Source organism: Myxine glutinosa, chromosome 5 (assembly GCF_964187855.1).
Source record: "Myxine glutinosa chromosome 5, kmMyxGlut1.1, whole genome shotgun sequence".
In the NCBI taxonomy this organism is placed as follows: Eukaryota; Metazoa; Chordata; class Myxini; order Myxiniformes; family Myxinidae; genus Myxine; species Myxine glutinosa.
In genome coordinates, this window is record NC_136265.1 from 138,051,568 (window position 1) to 138,077,016 (window position 25,449).

The 25,449-nt window shown below is 44.2% G+C and overlaps 1 long non-coding RNA gene across 1 annotated transcript; it reads left to right on the forward strand.

Annotated features, from left to right (window-relative positions):
- The first annotated feature begins 20,484 nt into the window (after positions 1-20,484).
- On the forward strand, positions 20,485-22,129 carry LOC144892382 (uncharacterized). Its single transcript, XR_013623584.1, has 2 exons — positions 20,485-20,527; positions 21,906-22,129. It is a non-coding gene; the product is annotated as an uncharacterized LOC144892382 (long non-coding RNA).
- The last annotated feature ends 3,320 nt before the right edge of the window (positions 22,130-25,449 follow it).

A 25,449-nucleotide genomic window follows, 5' to 3' on the forward strand; every position in this document is an offset into this window, starting at 1 on the left:
GTTTCAACAGCGTGAAGACGAGCTAGGTGTGAGGCAGGAGCACCAGACCAGAGGGGAGAGCAGTATTCCATAGAGCTGCGGATGAAAGCCTTGTATGTGGTGAGGAGCTCAGGTGTGCCAAGGAAGGACTTCGCACGACGGAGGATGCCCAGTCGGCGACTGGCTTTGGAGGCCAGATTTGAAATGTGGTTTTCCCAGGAAAGATCATGGCGAATAGTGAGACCCAAAAGCTTGAGTGACAGAACTTCTTGGAGAGGATTATTCAGAAAGTGGATGGGAGGGATGTCCGGTCGGTCTTTTCGGAGAGACATCGTAAGAGTGTGAGATTTATCAGGATTGAAAGACATGTTCCATTTGTTTGCCCAGTCTGTGATTTTGTCCAGGTCTGCAGAGAGTGAGGAGGCTGCAGACTGCCGATCTGAGGGATGAGGAATGGAGCGACAGAGAGTAGAGTCGTCAGCAAAGAGATAGAGAGGATTTTCAAGAGAGTCAGAGAGATCATTGATGAAGACCAGAAAAAGTGTGCATCTATATTGGATCTAAGCAAAAATCTTCTTCTCTGAAACCGCTTAATCGATTAATTTAAAACTTTAACCAATTCATCAACTGCCCATGGGAAATGTAGTTTGATGAAAGTGACATCATAGGTCACTGAACTGGCAGCCATATTGGATCAAAGAAAAATAAATCTTAAAAAAACAGAAGAGCACCAAGTCCTTCTCAAGACTGTGCAGGGTAAGTATTCCATGAATACCATCTAGTTGTTGTTGTTATTGTTGTTGCCCCAGTCAGTTCTGGTTGAATAGACCAGCGGCATGGAGATAGCCGATCGATCTCACAGGAGTGACCCAGAGATCCCTCACATCCAAGATGTTGTGCTCTTGCCTGCGTGAAGCCAGGCCGCAGATGCAGTATGTTTTATGTCCATGATATGTTTTATGTCCATGATGTGTTTTATTGTGTGTGGAGCAGCCTGGCAGTGGTTGCTGGTGTCGTCAGTTGTGTTGTCAAGTATATGTTTGTAGTGTAAAAGTTGTGAGTGATGTCCACAGCAAAGGTGTGAAAGGTGAAGTAAATTAATGTAATTATCTTTTTCATGGTCGTTGATGGAATACAGCATTATCTTCTTAAGACATCCACAACATGGTGACATGAAAACGCATTAAATGTTGCCTGGTAAACTTTGTTGAGTCAACACAACAGGAACTAGAACGCCACTCAGTAGAGCGCATACTCCCGCCGTGGGTCAAGTTGGAATAGTACGATTTCACAAAAGTTTGAGGGAGTAGTTCAGTGACAACACAAGACAAGACAACACAAGACAGACACTGCCCAGATATATATTTAGAATATATAGAAGACTAGCGGGGTCACCCGTGGGAATCCCACGGGCATGGATGTGTGTGACATTTCGACATATTGAGTTATATGCTGCACATTCATTTTTACAAAATGGTTACTGGCAAGTCATCAGATCCAGAAATGGTGTGATGAACACAATTTATTTATTTCACATAATATGTGACCCCTCACTCCTCTCCACCTGACACTCTCCTGCCTCCACCTGACACTCTCCTGTCTCCACCTGACACTCTCCTCTCTCCACCCAGCACTCCTCTCCTCTCCAAACCCTCACATCCCTCTCCTTTCCAATCCCTCACCTCTCCAATCCCTCACACTCCTCTCCTCTCCAATCCTTCACACGCCTCTCCAATCGCGCCTCACACTCCTCTCCAATCGCGCCTCACACTCCTCTCCAATCGCGCCTCACACTCCTCTCCAATCGTGCCTCACACTCCTCTCCAATCGTGCCTCACACTCCCCTCCAATCACTCCTCTCCAATCGTGCCTCACACTCCTCTCCAATCGCGCCTCACACTCCTCTCCAATCATGCCTCACACTCCTCTCCAATCGCGCCTCACACTCCTCTCCAATCGCGCCTCACTCGCCTCTCCAATCGGCTTTCCCCGTCTCGTTTCTCTCCTTTTTCTCCCGTCTCGTTCTTTTTCTTGCTCCAAATCGGCCCGTCGGAATCGGAAATCGGCCCGTCTTGCTTTTGTGCTTGTGCGTAAATAAATTGTGTTCATGACACCATTTCTGGTGTTGGGCTAGCGGCTAGGGTGCCGGCTTAGGATCCTGGGTTCGAATCTCGGTCGATCGCCGAATTAATGCCAGGGGGGTTGACTCAGCCTGTCATCCTTCCGAGGTCGGCTAATTGAGTACCAGTTCACTGGTAATTCCCTGTTTGTCGTTGAAGGCGGCAAAAAGGGTTGGCGTCAGGAAGGGCATCCGGCCGTAAAACATTGCTTCAAAAAGGGGACAAAAAAACAACAACTACCACGGTCCCCGAAAAGGCAAACCCCCGCTTTGCGGGGAAAAATGGCCTCTAAACGGTGGTTTTTACACCATTTCTGGATCTGATGACTTGCCAGTAACCATTTTGTAAAAAGAATGTGCAGCATCTAACTCAATATGTCGAAATGTCACACACATCCATGCCCGAGGGATTCCCACGGGTGACCCCGCAAGTTTGCATTGACGTTCGTCGATGGACTCGTTCTCCCGTCTCATTCGTTTTCTGGCTGCATCCTGTTCAAGTCTGCATTGACGTTCGACGACGGACTCGTTCGCCCTTCTCATTCGTTTTCTTGCTGCATCCTGTTCAGGGCTGCGTTCTTCATCCATTTTGGAAATGGAAGTTTCCACGCACCGCATGAATTGTCACGATCCTCAATAGGAAGTGTCTCATAATTATCAAATGACAAATAGCAAGTAAATTACATTGTGAAAATTTAATATTTCAAATAGACCTATTTAAAGTGTATGCGCAAATAACTAATAAATAAAAAAACGAAGAAATATGTCTCGGTAATTTCCTGAACTCGGTAATTTCTCGGTAATTTTACTTCCGGCTAAAAATGTTGAATGAAATAAAAACGAAGAAATATATGTCGTTTTGTGACGACTGTCATCAAAGGTAAACGGTGAATTCACTCGGTTTATTCGGTTCGGCTCGGTTTAAAGAAAAAGCGATAATGTCGAAATGTTGACGTCTGTGTCATGTTGGGCGGTGTATGATACTTGTTGGCTGTTGGGCGGTGATATGGTGTATTTTAAAAAATATATCTCTGCGTTTTCCCGCGTTGCTGACACCGAGTCTAAAACCATGATGGTGAGTTATATTGGAGATAAAGGCGTGAGAGAGACTCAATGGCCTTGAAGTTACAGGCATTTGAGAATTCATTTCGTTCTATAAACGGCAACTTTCATCGGATTTTCTTCTCGTTTTTTTTCAACCGAGTCTAAAACTATGTTAGCGACTGTGAAAAATGAAATGATATATCGAATTTAAAATAGATATCGACACATTGCCGTCGGTGTCATGTTGGGCGGTGTATGATACACCATGACGCGATTTTAAAAAATATATCTCTGCATTTTCCCGCGTGTGTGGAATGTTTGTGGAAAATTAAAGATTTCAAATAAACCTATTTAAAGTGTATGCGCACATAACTAATAAAAAAAACGAAGAAATATCTCGGTAATTTCCTGAAACATATTTTACTTCCGGCTAATATGTTGAATGAAATAAAAACGAAGAAATATATGTCGGCATCATTGTTGACGTTTTTGTGACGACTATCATCAAACGAAATAGTAATATATCATAACGGAAAAGCAAAAGCGAATTTTTAATATATATCGACACATTGCCGGCGGTGTCATGTTGGGCGGTGTATGATACACCATGACGCGATTTTAAAAAATATATCTCTGCATTTTCCCGCGTGTGTGGATTGTTCTCAATTATTGCTGACACCGAGTCTAAAAGTAAAACCATCGATAAAAATGAAATCATATGGTGAGTTAGATTGGAGATAAAGGCGTGAGAGAGACTCAATGGCCTTGAAGTTACAGGCCTTTGAGAATTCATTTCGTTCTATAAACGGCAACTTTCATCGGATTTTCTTCCCGTTTTTTTTCAACCGAGTCAAAAACTATGTTAGCGACTGTGAAAAATGAAATGATTTATCGAATTTGATTTGAAATAAAACTGGGGGAGAGCAAGACACCACGGGCCTACAAAACAGGACTCAAAGCTATGCGATTAATAAAATGGTGGATATTTGTTTATAGCCACTCCCAGAATGGGTGGAGCTATGGGTGGAGCTACTCTGCAAACCGAGTAAGCCACACCCCGGACAGACACCCAACAGATAGACAGACAGACAGACAGACAGAATCATCTACGGCTATTATAATATAGATAATGTTAAAAAACAAACAAGGCAATTTCACTTACATTTTTGGATTCAGCGTTCAATTCCATATAAATGAGTGTATTTTGAGGCATGTGTGACTTCAAATAAAATTGTAAGCCAGAAAAACGTAAGTTTCATTGCTTAGGGATACAACATGTAAAACTGGCCCAAACGTCAAAACAAAACTCGCTCATTTTAAGTCGTACAAGCTAATGTGACCACTCATTCTGGGAAGAATCCCGTGCACATGCTTGTCACACTTATAACTCCCCTAAGTCTTTATAAGTTCATCAAATACTGACACCGCGATTGACATTCGCTGAGGTAAATGTTGATATCTCTTCTGAGGTAAAAAAAACAAAAACAAAAAACAGTTTTAAAGCATTATACGTATCAAACGATACATTGTATGAAACGGGGAAACCGAATACACAATTTGGTGGTTTTAAAATGACAGAATATGTCTGAAGTGCTACGCGCAATGAAGCGCGGTGCAACACGCGCTTGCTTGCACAACAAGAAGGAAGCGGACAACGCGGTGAGTTTAAGAGTCTTTATTAAACGAGCTCAACTGTAGCACTGGCGCGCTCCGGGCTGCGCACCCGGTGTATATCCCGCGGCCACGCCTACCCCTCGGGCGTGGTCGTCGCCCACTTGGTGCGTGGAATGATGCCCTCATGCCAGTGAGCTTTCGTGTCCACCACACGCGCCCCCCCAGAATTCCCGCGCACCTGGAGGGCCAGTTTGCGGGGCAAACGGATGACCCGGCCGAAGCGCCCTCTGGCGACCGGCGGCGTCCAGGGTGCAGGGATGCCAGCTGGGATGCCTCCGGCTGCACCCGGGATGGGTGCAGGACCGGGGGGTGGCGTGCCGGCGGGCCTGGGCGGTGCCGGGGGTCCGCCCGCAGGGGGGCGGCCCCAACGCGGGGGCCGAGCCACCGGCGGTGGGTGATCCACGTCGAGGTGGGCCGGTTTGAGGCGATCCACCGAGACGTGGTCGGGAGTACCGCCGATGTCCAAGGTGAAATGTTTCACCCCGGTCTCCAGCACGCGGAAAGGCCCATCGTACGGGGGCCGCAGTGGTGTCCGGTGGGCGTCGTGCCGGACGAAGACGTACTCCACGGTGCGAAGCTCCGGGGCGATGTGGGTAGGCGGGTGCCCGTGGTGCGCCGTCGGCACCGGGGCGAACCTCCGGGCCGTCTCCTGCAGTGCGGAGTGCTCCTGCACCGGGGACCATGGTGCCGTGGGGTCGGGGAGGAACTCGCCCGGCACCCGCAGCGGTTGTACGAAGACCAGCTCCGCCGCGGATGTGTGCAGGTCGTCCTTGGGCACCGTCCGGAGGCCCAGCAGGAACCCAGGGGAGCCTGTCGACCCAGCCGCCGTCGCGGAGGGTGGCCCGGAGCGCGGCCTTCAATGAGCGGTGGAACCGCTCACACAGGCCATTGGCCTGGGGGTGGTAGGCCGTGGTTCGGTGCAGCTGGACCCCGAGCCCCCGTGCGACCGCCCCCCAGAGCTCCGAGGTGAACTGGGGGCCACGGTCGGACGATATATCCGAGGGGGCGCCGAACCGGGCGACCCAGGTGGCGATGAACGCCTGTGCGACGTCCGCCGCCGTCGTCGCCGCCAAAGACACGGCCTCCGGCCACCGGGTGGTGCGGTCCACCATCGTCAGGACATGGGTGAAACCCTGCGAGGGGGGCAGAGGTCCCACCAGGTCCACATGTACGTGGTCGAACCTTCGTTCCGGCACCGTGAACGGGGCCAAAGGGGCCTGGGTGTGCCGGTGCACCTTCGCGCGCTGGCAAGCGAGGCACGTCCTGGTCCAGCCGCGGACGGCCTTCCGGAGGCCATGCCAGACAAACTTGTCGGCGACAAACCTCTGGGAGGCCTTCGTGCCCGGGTGGGTCAGGCCGTGGATGGCGTCAAAAACCTGGCGCTGCCAGCCCGTGGGAACGATGGGGCGAGGCCGCCCGAGAGAGACATCGCACAAGAGGGCCGCGCCGTCGAACGGCACCTCGGTGACGCGGAGGCCCGTGACGGCGGTCCGCAAGGCCTGGACGCCAGGGTCGGCGGCCTGGTCCGCCGCCATCCGGGCATAGTCGATGCCAAGGTGGACGGCGTGGGCGACGGACCGGGAAAGGCAATCCGCCACCGGGTTGTCCTTCCCCGCGACGTGCCGGATGTCCGTCGTGTACTCGGACACGGCCGAGAGGTGACGCTGCTGCCCGGCCGACCACGGCTCCGCGACCTTGCCCATCGCGAAGACCAGTGGCTTGTGGTTGACGAAGGCCGTGAACGCACGGCCCTCGAGCAGATGGCGGAAGTGCCTGACCGCCAGGTGAAGCCCGAGCAACTCGCGGTCGAAGGTACTATAGCGGCGTTCGGGCGGGCGAAGCTGCCGGCTGAAGAACGCCAGCGGTTGCCAAGCAACACGCACCCATTGCTCGTGCACAGCGCCCACCGCGTAGTCCGAGGCATCGGTGGTGAGGGCGATCGGTGCATCGGGCGCCGGGTGCGCGTGCATGGTGGCGTTAGCCAAGGCGAGCTTTTCGCCTGCGAACGCCACGTCCATCTGCTCGGTCCAGGTAACGTCACCTTTGCCCGGCTTTCCTCGGAGGGCCTCGTGCAAGGGGTGCAGGGGCTGGGCGATGCGGGGCAGGAACCGATGGTAAAAGTTTACCATGCCCTGGAACTCCTGGAGCCCCTTGATCGTGCGGGGGCGCGGAAACCCCTTCACCGCCTCCACCTTGGCCGGTAGGGGGACGGCCCCGTGCCTGGTGACGCGGTGCCCCAAAAAGTCGATGTCGGCGACGCCGAATCGGCACTTAGCGGGGTTCACGATGAGGCCATGCTGGCCCAGACGTTCGAAGAGCGTGCGGAGATGGTGGAGGTGCTTTTCGCGGGACGCGCTGGTGACGAGGATGTCGTCCAGGTAGACGTACACAAAATTGAAGTCGCGCAAGACGCTGTCCATGAGTCGCTGGAACGCCTGAGCCGCATTCTTCAAACCGAAGGGCATCCGAAGAAATTCGAACAGTCCGAACGGCGTGATGACAGCCGTCTTCGGGATGTCCTCCGGCCTGACGGGGACCTGGTGGTAACCGCGTATGAGGTCTACCTTCGAAGAGAAGGACATGCCCGCCAACCGGGTGGAGAAGTCCTGGATGTGGGGGACGGGGTAGCAGTCGGGGGTGGTGGCGTCGTTGAGGCGCTGGTAGTCCCCGCACGGTCGCCATCCCCCGCCGGGCTTGGGCACTATGTGAAGTGGCGACGCCCACGCACACTCGGAGCGCCGCACGATGCCGAGCCGCTCCAGCGTAGCGAACTCCGCTTTAGCCACCGCGAGCTTCGTCGGCTCGAGGCAGCGTGCCCGGGCGTAGACCGGTGGCCCGGCAGTGGGGATGTGGTGTTCCACCCCGTGCTTGATGGCCCCCGCCGAGAAGGTGGGCTGCGTAAGGGCCGGGAAGCTGGCGAGGAGGCGGGTGAAGTCGTCCGCTGCCGGAAGTGTACAAACTAACCTCGCCGGGACCGAACCGCTCAGCAAGCCGCTTGGCGAGCCGCTCGGTGAGCCACTCAGTGAGCTGCTCAACGAGCTGCTCAGCGCACAAGCAAGCGAGCTGAACGTTTCAGCCTGGACAAGGCGTCTGTTCTTCACATCTACCAACAACCCGTGTGCACAGAGGAAGTCCGCACCGAGCAGTGCCATGGGGACACTAGTGGTTACGAACGTCCACTCGAAGCGTTGCCTTCCGAACCGCAGGGAGAGGCAGCGCTTCCCGAATGTGCGTATGGGTGTTCCGTTCGCGGCAAGCAATGCGGGGCCCCAGCCTGCGGTGTGCTTGTCAGATGTAGAGGCAGGGATAACGCTCACCTGTGCCCCCGTATCGCATAGGAAACGGCGCCCGGACAAGGTGTCCATTATAAAAAGAAGGCTGCCGGAATGGCCGACGCTCAGGGCCGCTACCGAGCGCCGGCTTTGTAGTTTCCCGACTTGCCGAAGGAGCACGGCAGGCAACAATTCCTCGCCTTGTGGCCAAACCTGGCGTGGAAATGGCACCAGGTTTGCGGCGAAGGCGGAGGCCGCGGTTTTCGCGGTGGTGGTGGGTGTGGCGTGGCAGCGGCCACGCGGCGTGCGTCAGCCTCGGGATCCCCGAGGTGTGGTGCATCAGCATCAGGGTCAGCCTCGGGATGCACGGCGGCCACGCCAAAACTCACCTGCGCGTCCAAAGCCGCGAAGAACCTGTCGGCTTCGGCAGCGAGAGCCCGGGGTTCTGTCGTCACAGAACCGGCCAACGCGAGGCGGACTCGTGCCGGCAGCTGGCGTCGAAATAACGCCCGGAAAAGAGCGTTCGGGGTTTCGTCGCCCAACAACGACAGCATATGGTCCATGCGGACCGACGGTCACGTGTCACCGAGCTCGGAGAGGTCCAGGAGGCGGTCGGCCCGTGCGTCCACCGTGAGGCCGAACGTGGCGAGGAGGAGACGCTTGATCGCCTCGTACCTGCCGTCGGCCGGTGGGTTCCTCAGGACCGACACAACGCGGGCGGCCGTGCCGGGCCCGAGGGAAGCGACCACGTGGCAGTACATGGTCTCGTCCACCGTGATGCCTCGAAGTCGGAACTGGGCTTCTGCCTGCAGGAACCAGACTTCGGCTTGCGTCTCCCAGAACTCGGGGAGTTTCATTTGGACCGCGTTGTTTGCCATTGCGATGGCGTATTCGGGTGGTCAGCAACGGCTGACCAGAACGTCGGAGGGTCACCAATGAAGCGCGGTGCTACGCGCGCTTGCTTGCACAACAAGAAGGAAGCGGACAACGCGGTGAGTTTAAGAGTCTTTATTAAACGAGCTCAACTGTAGCACTGGCGCGCTCCGGGCTGCGCGCCCGGTGTATATCGCGCGGCCACGCCTACCCCTCGGGCGTGGTCGCCGCCCACTTGGTGCGTGGAATGATGCCCTCACGCCAGTGAGCTTTCGTGTCCGCCACACCTAAGTCTTTATAAGTTCATCAAATACTGACACCGCGATTGACATTCGCTGAGGTAAATGTTGATATCTCTTCTGAGGTAAAAAAAAAAAAAACAGTTTTAAAGCATTATACGTATCAAACGATACATTGTATGAAACGGGGAAACCGAATACACAATTTGGTGGTTTTAAAATGACAGAATATGTCTTTATTAGAAAGAAAAAAAAAGAACCTTGAAGACGACGCTGCTAACAAAATACACCGCTCTAATGCATAACCACGAGTTTAAACTACATTTACAACAAATATGAAAACTATTTTCATATCACAATGTTAAAATATAGAATATATGGAAGATAATCTTTAAAAAATTGAGCCCTATCTTCCAATGGTAAACAATCCTTCAAAAAATTCCTGGATCCGGAATAATATCCTGAGCTTCACCAAAAACTAATCAATTCTTCCTTATCCCAAGGGCAATCATCCCACCAACTTTCATCCAAATCCGTTCAGAACTTTTCCAGATATCTTGTTCACAAACACACGAACACACACACACACGGACACGATCGAATGCATTACTCCCAGGCGGGAGTAACTAGAACAACACTCGGTAGAGCACATACCTCCACCAGGCTGAACAGTTTATGTTTTGGATCCTACTGATAGGCCTGTTCTGGATTCGGACCTGAACGTCAGCTTTTCATATCTAATTATTTTGTAAAAAATAAAAGAATTTTACTTTGACATTATGGGGTATTATGTGTAGATTATTGACAAAAAATGTCAATTTAATCCATTTTAAATTTAGGTTGTAACGCAACAAAATATGAAAAAGTCAAGGGATGTCAATACTTTCTGAAGGCACTGTAATGGTCTAGAATGAGGAAATCCAGGATACTTCCTGAAAACCTGAAGCTACTGATAAGATAACAATCCGATCTGGGAGGGGTCATCTCAAACAATTCCTCAAACAGTAGCAGCTGCTCTCGGTTGTATCATCGTGGTTCAGCAAATGTACCTGGAACCTTTGTCCTGGACTTTGAGTGTTGGATACGAATTCCAATTGTAATCCTAACCAGATCTTGTCATTCAGGTCTATTGGGAAGACACAATGATGCTCGTGATTTTCCGTGGTGCCCCTCTATTCATTTGGTTCCTCCTGGTTGGTGAGTGTCCATGTTTCTTTTGTCAATCAACCTGTTGGCTTCGAAATCTTTGTCTCTTCAAACATGTGACAAGAGCTTTGTATAAATATACATCAACATGTTATAGTTAGGATTACATATCAAACTGGCTACACACTCCAGGAATCAAGTTTGTATTACTTATAACGAACCTGACGATCCATTGTAACCTTATTTGGATATATTTTCTTGTATCCCTTGAAGCAGAAGCGGAGAATCTGGACACGGAAAACTGTACGATTGTAGAACATGGAGCAAAACGTTTGAAACTTTGTGTGCAGCCGGAGTTGATCGGGTTACGAGGAGGTTATGCAACAATTCCCTGTTCATTCACTTATCACAGCACCACGTGGACGATAAAAAATCTGACTTTTGTTATTTTCATACATTACTCCCAGAACGGGGAAATAATAACAGGTTATGATTATAATTGGCGAATTGAAAACATCAAGTCATTTGAAGGGAGAGTGGAAATAATGGAAAAAACGGAACAAGGATTGTGGTCTAAGAAGATCAATAATCTGAGGCTTGAGGATGAGAACACGTATGTTTGTCGCTTCATGTTTAACGAGAGTGAAGATGGAAGAAATTGGAAAAAATCTGGATTTGAGGCAAGAAGTGGAAAACGAACTGAGCTTCAGGTCGATGGTGAGTATATATTTTACTAAATGGAATTGCAAACACTGGAGAGAATACAATTCTTTAATAAACTGGAATTATCACGTTCATAATATAATTTAAAAAAATAAAATAAAATAAAAAAACACCTTTAGAGGCCGTTTTTCCCCGCAAGCGGGGGTTGGCCTAATGATGTATTACTTTTGTATTACCTAAATATAATTGAAGAACACAAATACAAGTTACGCTAAAAAGTTTCAATAATGTATTACTTTTGGATAATTATAGCACATAATAAAAAGATCAAAGTACTCTGAATAAATATAATATAAATTGTGAATAATATATTTGTATAAGTTATATTTTTATATTTTGTATAAGTATATAAGTTGTGAAATAATACATTTTAAAATCTAAAGCAGACTCATTCCATAAACTACAACAGCACACGGTTGAGAGCATACCTCCGCGAGCATACGCAGATACACCTTAATCCGACATTCGGCTAAACAAAACGTATTACATGGTGATGGTTCTTATCACGATCATCGGAGCACCTACCTATACAAATCTACCTGACTCTACATATCACTACCCTACAAACATAACAATATTTTAAAATCTAAAGCAAACGCATTCCATAAACTACAACAGCATACGATTGAGAGCATACCTCCGCTAGGTTGAACAGTTTACGTTTTGTATCCCACTGATAGGCCAGATCTGGATCCGGACTTGAACCAAAATCGAATGGGCTTGTTCTTGTCATCTAACCAACTCATCCAGCAAGTTTGTACTTAATCTGTCCACAACCTTTTTAGATATCCTGTTCACAGTCAGACAGGGGTAAAAACATAACCTTCACCCAAGTTCGGTGGCAAAGGCAATTATTTAATTTAATAATATCACATGCACATTCCCTAATTATTATTTAATGTATAGCATCACACACACATTGCCTAATTATTATTTTTGGGAAAAATGCCAGGGGCATAGAAAAGGCCCCTTGATATTGATATGTGCCATGTGGCAAACTATAGAAAAGAAGGGACATTCCATAGCTTGTAGAAAATGCTAAACAAAAGAAAAGAAGAGGACATTCCATGGCTTGTAGAAAATGGCAGACGAATGAAAATAAGGGACATTCAAAAAATCTCGTGTGCATGCTAACTTAGGTGTTCTTAGGAGGAACCAAGTCTAGGACATTTTAATACCCTGTAACTCCTTTGACCTTTAGACCCTATCAGACAATTCCAAATCCATAAGACCTTAAACATCCACAGCCACAGATTTTTTTTTTTTTTTGTACACTGAATCGAGGCTCGTGAAAGAGCTAACATTAACTTCACAAACAAATCGACCAGACAAACAAAATACACAAAAAGAGGGAGCGGAAGACAAGATGGGGAGAAAAGGGGAAGCACACACACACAACATCCGAGAGCAGGGAGATGTGTGGAAGGGAGAGGGCCCGGGGGGAGGAGGCGTGGGAAGGGGGGGAGGGGGGAGAGGGAGAAGTATAAAGCACAAGGACACCAAGGACTTCCAGGACAAAAGTTGGTATTTCAAAAAGTGGAATTGGGGTGAAATTAGCGGGGGTAGAAAAGATCAAGGTTTTGGATGGGGGAAGATAAGAGATGGTGGTGAACAGCTGTTTTAAAGACTTGGAGGGTGGAGTGGGATTGAAGAGAGTGAGGGAGTTTGTTCCAGAGGCGGGAGAAAAGAGGAATGAAGGAGTGAAGGTGAGCAGAGAGTCTTGATTTTGGCAGTTTAACCAAAAGAGGGTTGCAGGCAGATCTTGTGCGACCTGTAGGAATATTTGCGGGACAGAGCCTTGTGCGACCTGTAGGAATATTTGCGGGACATTTGATTTATCCCTGTGATCCCATGTAATTATACTGTACCATGTGATACGTGTTACCTCCCCAAACTCCGGTTACGGTGCACCACATAGTCTCGAGAGGGAACACGGCAGAAAGATTTGTTATTTTTAGTGTTCTAATAAACCATGGTAAAACCACACCAATGCGTAGAAGAAAACAAGTAATTGTATTAAGAACTCTCACATACACAATAATAACACTATTAAAGAAAGTACAATGAAAATGTCACTTGCATCAAATGAACAATACATATGATGGTACCATCATTCCCCAATGCTCTCAAAGTAATAAACTCATACGCCAAACGTGAGTGGAATGTAACATTCCCCAAAGTCCATGCACGAATCCCCACGCGGTGAAGGTCGAAGTCGTGTAGAACGACAAGAACAGGCAGGTATTGGCGTAGTTGCAGATGAGGAATTATGAGGTGGGACGTCGGGCAGCTGGCGGCACAGGGTAACGATCCTCCAAAACGTGAGCGCAATGATGATATGGGAATCCCAATGACCAAACACGATGCACCAAGCGGACGGCCTCTTCGAGGAAAAAATGGCAGATCGGCCTGTAATGGAGGTTCTTGCTTTCCTGCCAACAATACCTCATGCTTGGTAATCAAACCTGAGACGCAGGTTTAATTGCAATCGCAATATAGGACGATGTCGCAGGCAATCCCTTTCATGGGAATCCACAACTCATTTGGGACTAATATAAAAAAGTCTGCTCGCAGCCTCGATGCGACTCATGGCTGTCTCTCTCACAGCCGTCTCCTCTCCTCTCTCACCTCTTCCGGTTTCTTTGCCGCATTTTCCTTTTCCCTTCACAAACATTTATTTTTACCTTTTACTAAGGTCATCTCCATGTCACACAAAAATCTTAACAACAATATTACCTGAAACTAAAAATCCTACAAGTATATAATAACAACAAAGAAGGAAGTGATAAATCAGTAACACATGATATATAGTAATTTGATTTATCCCTGTGATCCCACGTGATTATACTGTACCATGATATATGGTAATTTGATTTCTCCCTGTGATCTCACATGATTATACTGTACCCTGATATATGGTAGTTTGATTTATCCCAGTATTCAGCGGTATAAATGATGATTCAGCGGTAAATGATGATTCAGTAGTGGAAATGATTCAATGGTAAAAAAAAAAAAACGATGATTCAGTTGAAGAAATGAATCAGTGGTAAAAAACAACAACCATGATTCAGTAGTAGCAATGATTCAGTGGTAAAAAAAAACAAAACGATGATTCAGTAGTAGAAATGATTCAGTTGTAAAAATGTAACAATGATGATTCAGTGTTAAAAATGATCCCGTGGTAAAAATACAGTGGTCAGCGGTAAAATGTAAAAATAATGATTTTGTGGAAAAATGTAAAAACGATGATTCAGAGGTAAAAAATTATGTTCAGCGGTAAAAATGATCCCGTGGTAAAAATACAGTGGTCAGCGGTAAAATGTAAAAATAATGATTTTGTGGAAAAATGTAAAAACGATGATTCAGAGGTAAAAAATTATGTTCAGCAGTAAAAATGATGATGCAGTGGTAAAAAATTATGACTCAGTGGTGAAAATGACGATTCAGCAGTAAAACTGACGATTCAGTGGTAAAAATGTAAAATTGATGAAGCAGCAAAAATTATGACTCAGTGGTTAAAAATGTTAAAATGATGATTCAGTAGTAAAAAAAGAAAAGAAAAGATGATTCGGTGATAAAAATGATGATTCAGTGGTTTAAAATGTAAAAATGATGATTCAGTGGTTAAAAATGTTAAAATGATGATTCAGTAGTAAAAAAAAGAAAGAAGATGATTCAATGGTAAAAATGATGATTCAGTGGTAAAAATGATGAATCAGTGGTTAAAAATGTTAAAATGATGATTCAGTCGTTAAAAATGTTAAAATGATGATTCAGTAATAAAAAAAAAAAAAGATTATTTAATGGTAAAAATGATTCAGTGATAAAAATGATGATTCTGTGGTTAAAAATGTTAAAATGATGTTTTAGTGGTTAAAAATGTTAAAATGATGATTCAGTAGTAAAAAAAAAAAAAAGATGATTTAATGGTAAAAATGATTCAGTGATAAAAATGATGATTCAGTGGTTAGAAATGTTAAAATGATGATTCAGTAGTAAAAAGAAATGATGATTCAATGCTAAAAATGATGATTCGGTGATAAAAATGATGATTCGGTGATAAAAATGATGATTCGGTGGTTAAAAATGTTAAAATGACGTTTCAGTGGTTAAAAATGTTAAAATGCTGATTCAGTAATAAATAAAAAGAAGAAGATGATTTATTGGTAAAAAGGATTCAGTGATAAAAATGATTCAGTGGTTAAAAATGTTAAAATGATGATTCAGTGGTTTAAAATGTTAAAATGATGTTTCAGTGGTTAAAAATGTTAAAATGCTGATTCAGTAATAAAAAAAAAGAAGAAGATGATTTATTGGTAAAAATGATTCAGTGATAAAAATGATTCAGTGGTTAAAAATGTTAAAATGATGATTCAGTGGTTAAAAATGTTAAAATGACGTTTCAGTGGTTAAAAATGTTAAAATGCTGATTCAGTAATAAAAAAAAAGAAGAAGATGATTTATTGGTAAAAATGATTCAGTGATAAAAATGATTCAGTGGTTAAAAATGTTAAAATGATGATTCAGTGGTTTAAAATGTTAAAATGATGTTTCAGTGGTTAAAAATGTTAAAATGATGATTCAGTAGTAAAAAAAAAAGAAGATGATTTAATGGTAAAAATGATTCAGTGATAAAAATGATGATTCGGTGGTTAAAAATGTTAAAATGATGATTCAGTAGTAAAAAAAAAAAAAAAGATGATTTAATGGTAAAAATGATTCAGTGATAAAAATGATGATTCGGTGGTTTAAAATGTTAAAATGATGATTCAGTGGTTAAAAAGATGATTCAGTAGTAAAAAAAAAGAAGAAGATGATTCAATGGTAAAAATGATTCAGTGATAACAATGATGATTCAGTGGTTTAAAATTTTAAAATGATGATTCAGTGGTTTAAAATGTTAAAAAGATGATTCAGTGGTAAACACGAACCTGTAATCCCACAGTGCGTCCAAAGATCCTGAACGTCTCCAAAGAGTTCATGAACTCCAGTAATTCCTGGAGGGTGGTTTGTGAGGCCGAGGCCAAGCCGACACCAAACATCACCTGGTTGAACCCAAAAGGACTCCCCGTTAATGGAACCGTGGTCATATTGAGGGCAAATGGGAAAAATGGATTGCAGAACATAATCAGCATTTTTAACATCACAGGAGAAGATCGAGAATGGAGGTACACCTGCCTGGTGGAGAACAAGTACGGCCGAGCGGAGGACCGTGTGATCCATCAATGGATGACAAAAACCCAAGATGTACTTCGGCCCATGGTTGGAGCTCTGGTTGCGGCTTGTATCATCGTCATGGGTGCTATCGTGTTTGCCTACAAATGGAGAGGTAACAGGAGACAAGGTGAGGATTCCAAACAAAAGCCTTTGTTCTAATAACCTCTTTGTCATCACCTTGTTTTGGAATTCATTTTGTTATGATATATTTTAAATCTACACAAATATAAAATAGTCGGTGGTGAGGATGATTAGTGGATTTATAAAGCAATACTTGCTCGTTTAATATCGGCACTGTGTCCTTCAATGGATCATATGGTCCTTCAATTCAAGAATTTTGACCTGTAAGCAGGTTTCATCTGCATGCAATGCAGAGAAAACCTTTTTTTTCTTTGTGAGATTTTCTTACTATTATTCCCCCCCCCCCCCCTACCCCGTTTCCATGTCCGAAAATTTTAAAAACAATGTTCCTTGCAATCTTCTACCGACTCCTCTCCGGCCTAGCTCCCTCAGCTCTGTCTGTGTTCTGTCCCCCAAATATTTCTACAGGTTGCACAAGATCTGCCTGCAACCCTCTTATGGTTAAACTGCCAAACTCAAGACTCTCTGCTCACCTTCACTCCTTCATTCCTCTTTTCTCCCGCCTCTGGAACAACCTCCCTCACTCTCTTCAATCCCACTCCTCCCTCCAGGTCTTTAAAACATCTCTTGTCTTCCCCCATCCAAAACCTTGATCTTTTATACCCCCGTTAATTCACCCCAGAATCCACTTTTTTGAAATTCCGACTTCTTTCCTGGAAGTCCTAGCAGTGTCCATTTGTTAAGTCACATGGTTTGGCAGCAATGAATAATTTAATGAAAATCTTAAAAACGCATCTCTTGAGCCGCTACATTGATCAACATGAAACTTTAAAGTAATGTAGGCCCATCAAGGGGAATAAGTGTGTAAGATTTCAATATGATTGTTTGTACGATTTGGCAGCCGTAAATAACTGAACGGAAATCTTTTTAAAAATTATTTTTCTTGAACAGCTTGATTGATCAACGTGAAACTTTAAAGTAATGTATATCTCGTCAAGCGGAATAAGTGTTTAAAATTTCAACATGATTGGTTTTACGGTCTGAATGGTGGAAGGTGTTATTGTGTGAAGAAGAAGAAACTGTACATATTATCTTCTCAGCCAATTGACTTTTCAGTGTATCTTTATTTATGATGAAAGCGGAGTTGTATGAAAGTGGGGTTGTATCAAAGCGTGTCCGATGAAAGCGGAGTTTTATCAAAGCGGGATTGTATGAAAGTGCGGTTGTGTCAAAGTGGGAAGGTGGAGGAAACCGGTCATCACTGCCAGCAGTTATAAAGTGGCAGTTCTAGTTTATATTCATTTCATATTACTCAGTTCCTTAGACACACATATGTGCCAAAAAGGCTCATGTCTGGAATGTCGCATCATTTTTATTTTGTCACCGCTAACCTAACCCCCGCTCTTGCAGGGAAAATGGCTTTAAAATGCATGTCGTGTGTGTGTGTATTTTTATTTTGTCAACTTCACTGTGAGTTTGGAAAAAAAAATCCCGTATTGAGCAATGCGTTAAGAAAGGCCGTGAGATAAGAAAGAGTCCAACAAAGGCAACAAAGAAACACCTTATCTGTTTAGTATTGTGTAAGAGAGAAGGAAAACCAAAAAAAAACACGGTTGGGTTTATACTTAGATTTAGGGTTAACATTAGCATTATGCTTAGGATTCACATTTTGATTGGAGTTAGGCCTTGGTTTGGGTTATGGCTTTTTAAATTCATGCAGCATTTGAGAAAGGGAATTCGGATAAGCATTCGGCTTCGGGGTAGGCTTCGCCTTTGGGTTGTGGTTAGATTTGCATTAGGATTCACATTAGGATTAGGGATAGACTTGGGTTAGGTTTCTTCTTCGGCTTTGGGTTGTGGTTAGATTTACATTAGGATTCACTTTAGGATTAGTGTTATAGGGTTAGACAAGCTTTCTGGTAAGGAGCTTTCTGGTTAAACGAGCCTTCTGGTTCGGTTACTCCTTCAGCTTTGCATTGTGGTTAGATTTGCATGAGTATTCACCTTAGGATTAGGGTTAGACTTTGGGTTAAGCTTTGCTTTCTGGTTAGGTTTTCTCCTTCGACTTTGGCATAGATTTACGATTGGCATTCGGACACACATTTTCATGAAGGACTCCCCCGCCCCCCACCCCTCCCTCTGGGAGCCTACATGATCCGAAATCGAAAATTTTAAGCCTGAGAGATTGTGTGGCCCATCAAGTACAAAGGCTGTATCAGGTTTCAAAGCAATCAGTTGGTAAATAATGGGCCAGTAGAGATCCGAAATTTCAGAGGGTGACACCCACCCCCTCTCCGTGAGCCCCCTTGATCCGAAATCAAAAAATATATAAGACTTAGTGATCCTGAGGACTGTCAAGCAGAAGGGCTGTATTGGGTTTCAGAGCAATCGGTTGATAAATAAGGGACTAGTAGGTATCTGAAGATTCAGGGGGTAACCCCCCCAAACCACCCCCACCCCCCAAAACCCCCCCACCCCTCACCTTCACGGGAGCCCCCAACATGCACACGCGCGCACGCAAATGCACACACACACACACACACACACACACACACACACACACACACACACACACACACACACACACACACACACACACACACACACACACACACACACACACACACACACACCTCCTTTTACCAATACATGCAAAAATCTAGCATAATTTATTTTGAGTCCCTGGAACCAAACAAACAAAATATGACCACTGGGCCTGTAGCCTATCTGAGCGCTGGCCTAATGTTATAACACAAATTTGGTTATAACCAAAAAAACGGTTATAATAAAAAAAAAAATTTATGGTTCTGACCGCAATAAATAAAAAAAGCGGAGTGTGGAGAGTCAGCCGCCGTACCGCCGTAATGACATAAGATGTAATCACATCACCCTGCCATGTGACCAGATCCTCAGCTCTGATTGGTATACGTTTGAGGGGACATACATACATACATACAAACATACATACTACATACAGACGGACAAGCACTATTCTAGATGGCTTTGCCCTCTGGGCTATGCTGTAAAAAATTTCTCTGCAAATGTTAGCCCGATGGACACAAAATTTTGACCATAGGAGTGCCTCCTCATATTAAATTTTCTAATGATAATTATGACGTCACAGGTCACGTGGTACAGGTGCCATCCTGGAAAAATTGAAAAACGTTGCACCTCTATATCTCCAAAACCACTCGATGGAAAAAATTGAAACATGGCTCATTGTAACGAACAAAGTAAATGCCTTCAAAAAAATAACATGGGGAATAGGTGTTGTTAATGATGACGTCATTGATGCCTTAATTATGACGTCCTAATTTGACAGAGACAACGCTTCGACTGATCAGCTTGAAATTTCTTGAGCATGATCTACGCAACAATTATATTAGAGAATATGAATTTATGATGTAATCGTTCACGTGGCTGGCAGACTTATTGGATCAAAGAAAAAAAAACCTTCAAAAACAGAAGAGTTGGCTCGCACCAAATTGACTGCGCAGTGTAAGTATTCTATGAATACCATCTTGTTCCGTTTATTGACCTGTTATGCAGATACCTACTTTGCAGATTCAATACCCTTCTTCCCTGCAGCTCTTCAAGCAGATTGTACAGCACCATATCATACCCTCCACCCCTCTACTTGCAATGCTTTCTACCTCCATTAACCTTACTTCACACAACCCTCTTCTTGCAGGTTAATTTGTGTTTTTCTCTCTCTCTGCTTCCCCCCACACACCTCTCTCTCCCTATCTTTGCTTCTTGTGTCCAAATGTTGTCCCCCACTCCCAACTGTTTCTACATGCCCTTATTATTCTCCCTCACCTCTCTTGCACAAGCCGATGTCTCATAAATCTTAAGTATTCTCACTTCGCAATTTTTTTCCTTTGATTGATCACCTGGAGCTGTTAGGCTGACTGGCTGGCTAACTCTGGAATATTCATTTTCACAAAATTATTTTCCTTTGTTGAGATGGTTTTAATAACTTTAACAAAATACTTACTGTCCCTTATTATTGAAAACAACTGAAATTGATTCCAAATATCGAAGAGAAATATCATTATTTTCCATGAACTATGACAGATGCATCATAAAAATATGATTAACAATTTGTTTCTTTCTCAGGTAACTCAAATCATTCCGAGAGTGCTCGCTGCGAAGGCCAAGTGAGTCCATGCTTAGGTGTTCTTTCTTCCTACAGTAGACTCTCCTTATGAGGAATGCATGTGTTGATGGATTATTTGGCCGAATGGTTGTTCATAAGCAAGATCCTGTTATATATTTAGTTGGTAAGTTCTTCACGAGTTTCTTTATTTCCATAAAATCTATACAAAGTCTGGTCCTGCAGCACTGAGACTAAGTTTTGACTGAGAAGCAGGCCTAGTTATATTTGATAGGGAGAGAGTGACATGGAAAGGCAGAACATCCTGGCCCTTCTCTTCCTTCGCTGCGTCCTGGCCCCTCCTCTTTTACCCCTGGGTCCTGGCCTCTGTCTTCTACCCCTGTGTCCTGGTCCCTCTCTTCTATCCATGCGTAGCGGCCCCTCCTTTCTACCCATGCATCCCGACACTTCTCTTCTATCCCTACATCCTGGCCATTATCTTCTACCGTGCTTCCCAGTCCCTCTCTTCTCTTCCTGCAACCCACGCCACTCACTTCTCTTCCTGCATGCCAGCCTCTCTATTCCACCCATGTGTCCTGGCCTCTTCTACCCAGTCAAAATTATTGGGAAAAATCTCCGGCCACGAAGCTGAGTGTCTACTGTCTCGGCCTGTGACTTTCACATCACAAACAGGTTGGTGGCCTCACTGTACTCTACCAACTCCTTTTTGGTCTTGCTCCCTCTGGCCCTCTCTTAGTTCTGTCCCTCCCAACTTTTTGCAGAGCGCACATGATCTACTAGCAGCCCTCTTTTTGTTAAACCCCTAATATTCCAGGCACACTGCTCAACTCCACTATATTCTTCCTCTTTTCTCTCACCTGCAGAACCGACTTCCTTCCCCATGCGGTCAGTCCCATTCTTCCCTACAGGCCTTTAAGACAGCTGTTCACAACTACCCCATCCATACTCGTGGTCTCTTCTACTCCAAATGACCCCATTTCCAACCACTTCCTTTTTCCAGGGTATTATGATTTTTTTTCACCCTCTCTCACCTCTTTTCCTTTTAGTTGTTGGTTGCTTTATTCCTTTTCTGTTTCATCCTCGCATCCCCCTTCCTCTTCTTACTTTGTTTCATTCAGCTTGTGTGCACGTGTCTTATCCGGTGTTCCTTTTAATGAGAATTTCCTGAACATTCGTTCAATCATGAATTAATTATTTGCTAATATGTAATTCATTTGTTTACTTATTTTGAAGCAAAATGATAATAATTGTTTCTTATCATTCCTTTGCAAACTCATTCTCATTCAATCACGACCGTGTACATGTCATGTACATACCATATTTACATGGACGTATAACAAATGAGATTCTGGTGTACAAAACAAAAAAAAGAGACTCATTGAAGTTATTTCACAATGATCTCACCTGTGCCTGTGGAATAGGACAAAAGTGATGAGAAGACTTACATGGCACTGGCAAAGACTTCCCATGAGTCCCAGGTGTACGAAAGAGTTCTCATTTAGCTCCCTCTGCCAATCTACGTTCTCATCTCCAAAGATTTGTTCATTCAACTCACGTACTTCTTGTGGCATCTGAAAGTGAGCCTGCACTGAATTTGTGAAATGCCCATCAATCTGTCACTTCTCTCTCTCTATCTCTCTCTCTCTCTCAAAAAAAACATCAACCATCCTCTGACAAGAATATCTCAATGATTGATGTTACCTGAATAACTATATGGTATTCATAGAATACTTACCCTGTGAAGTCAACATGGTGCGAGCCAACTGTTCTGTTTTTGAACGTTAATTTTTTTCTTTGATCCAATATGGCTGCCAGACCATGCAAGCGATGATATCATAAATATGTATTCCTAAATATAATTGTTGCATAGATCACGCTCAATACATTTCAAACTGATCAGACTAAGCGTTGTCCCTGTTGAATTATGACATCATAATTATGGCACCAATCACGTCATCGTCAACAACACCTATTCACCATATGGAGTTCTTTACAATGAGCCACGTTTCAATTTTTTCCATAGAGCGGTTTTGGAGATATGGAGGTGCAACGTTTTTCGGTTTTTCCAAGATGGCACCTGTACCACATGACCTATGATGTCATGATTATCATTAAAATATTCTAAAGGAGGAGGCGCTCCGAGGGTGAAAAGTTCGCGTCCATCAGCCTCGCAGTTGCTGAGAAAAAAATTTCATAATGATCGGATACGTGTTGTATTTGTCAAATTATGACGTAATAACAAAGGCCTAATGTAGTGATGACATCGATTACATCGTCATTTATGATGACATCGTCATTAACATTGTTATTCCCCATGGGGAGTAGTTGACAATGAGCAAGGTCTCTTTTTTTTTTTTTTCCCCATACAGTGGTTTCAGAGATATAGAGGTGTGAAATTTTTCCAAAATGGCGACTGTACAACGTGACCTATGACATCATGATTATCATTAAAATATTATACATTAGGAGGCCCTCCGATGGTGAAAATTTCGTGTCAATCGGACCAAGAATTGCAGAGAAAAAAAAATTCATACTGATCAAATCAAGCGTTGTACTTGTTGAATTATGACGTCATAATGAAGACGCCGATGACACCATCATCAACATATCTTATTCCCCAAAGGGAGTACTTGACAATGAGCCATGTTTCAATTTTTTCCATGTAGCCATTTCAGAGATATAGAGGTGCAACCTTTTTCGATTTTTCCAATATGGTGCCTGTACCACGTGACCTATGAGGTCATAGTTATCCTTTTAAAAATTCTACAGGAGGATGTGCTCATATTCTGAAAATTTCGTGTCTATCGGACTAACAGGTGCAGAGGAATTAATTTTTTCATACTGATCAGATCAAGCGTTGTACTTGTCGAATTATGACGTCATAATGAAGGTACCGATGACATCATCATCAACATATGTTATTCCCCATGGGGAGTATTTGACAATGAGCCATGGTTAAATTTTTTACATTGAGTCGTTTGGGCGATATATAGGTGTATCGTTTTTCCAAAATGGCGTCCGTATCAGGTGACCTATGACGTCATAATTATCATTAAAAAATTATACAGGCGGAGGCACTCCTATGGTAAAATTTCGTGCCAATTGGACCAACGGCTGCCAAGAAAATGAATTTTTAAAAATGCAGACACCTACGCAAAAACGTACACATCTGAAGGCTTAACCCCGCTTTACGCTTCGCGAGCGCAGGGTAATAAGGCTTTACAGTATAATCAGGAGAGGTAACACTGTCGTTTGAAAATGAATTATAAACACGTGTTTTTATGAAGTCGGAACAAACTTTTCACAATCGGTTAATTTCGAGTTTTCGTGATGACGACATCTTGCTCATCATTTTTCTAATCCCATGTTCGCTCATCGCAGAAATCTGCGTTCAGTTTCACGAATACAATGTCACCTGAACTGCTTATATGTATTAGTTATCAGATAAAAAAATTAATTGTTTTAATAAAGTCTCATTTAAAAATGTTTGTTTACATTCATTCATTTATTAATTATCTTGCCAAAACGAAGTTTTTGCAAGATGTATTAGTCAGCTTGTATGTTTGTTTGTGGTTAATCATTTTTTTTTTCACGTTTAGATCACTCTGTAGACCACAGTTATTATTGGAAACTCCTGTAACTTCGCATATCAGAGTCCTATAGAGATACCCTTCAGCACACAAAATTTTGAAGGTCAAGGTCAAAGGTCAAGGTCACTTTGTGGTCAATCATGGAGGTCGACGAAACACTAATTTTTTGAGTAACTTTGATCGGATCGTCTCCAAACTTCATGGGAATCTAGTACATGGTCCGGCGCTCAGCTGATTAGTTTTTGGTGGCGATCGGCCTTGACCTTCATGGTTAGCGCTGGAGGTCGAAAATTATTGACCCCAAGGTCAAATTTTGAAATCGTAGGTACCATATCGAGTAATACCTCATATGAATGCCCTTGATGAGTGCTTCCCAGATCTGTAAACAGTTTGACGCTATGACGTCATTTGATGACGTCATGACGAAAAAACGGAATTTTCACATTTTGGCAAGATACGGTTCACCCTGTGGGTGACATATGTTTATTATCTTGCCAAAACGAAGTTTTTGCAAGATGTATTAGTCAGCTTGTATGTTTGTCTGTTTGTTTGTTTTTTTGTTTGTGGTTAATCATTTTTTTTCACGTTTAGATCACTCTGTAGACCACAGTTATTATTGGAAACTCCTGTAACTTCGCATATCAGAGTCCTATAGAGATACCCTTCAGCACACAAAATTTTGAAGGTCAAGGTCAAAGGTCAAGGTCACTTTGTGGTCAATCATGGAGGTCAACGAAACCCTTATTTTTTGAGTAACTTTGATCTTATGATCTCCAAACTTGGTGGGTATCTAGTATATGGTCCGGCGCTCAGCTGATTAGTTTTTGGTGGCGATCGGCCTTGACCTTCATGGTTAGCGCTGGAGGTCGAAAATTATTGACCCCAAGGTCAAATTTTGAAATCGTAGGTACCATATCGAGTAATACCTCATATGAATGCCCTTGATGAGTGCTTCCCAGATCTGTAAACAGTTTGACGCTATGACGTCATTTGATGACGTCATGACGAAAAAACGGAATTTTCACATTTTGGCAAGATACGGTTCACCCTGTGGGTGACATATGTTTTTTTTGTTTTTTTGTTTGTGGTTAATCATTTTTTTTCACGTTTAGATCACTCTGTAGACCACAGTTATTATTGGAAACTCCTGTAACTTCGCATATCAGAGTCCTATAGAGATACCCTTCAGCACACAAAATTTTGAAGGTCAAGGTCAAAGGTCAAGGTCACTTTGCGGTCAATCATGGAGGTCAACGAAACCCTTATTTTTTGAGTAACTTTGATCGGATCGTCTCCAAACTTCATGGGAATCTAGTATATGGTCCGGCGCTCAGCTGATTAGTTTTTGGTGGCGATCGGCCTTGACCTTCATGGT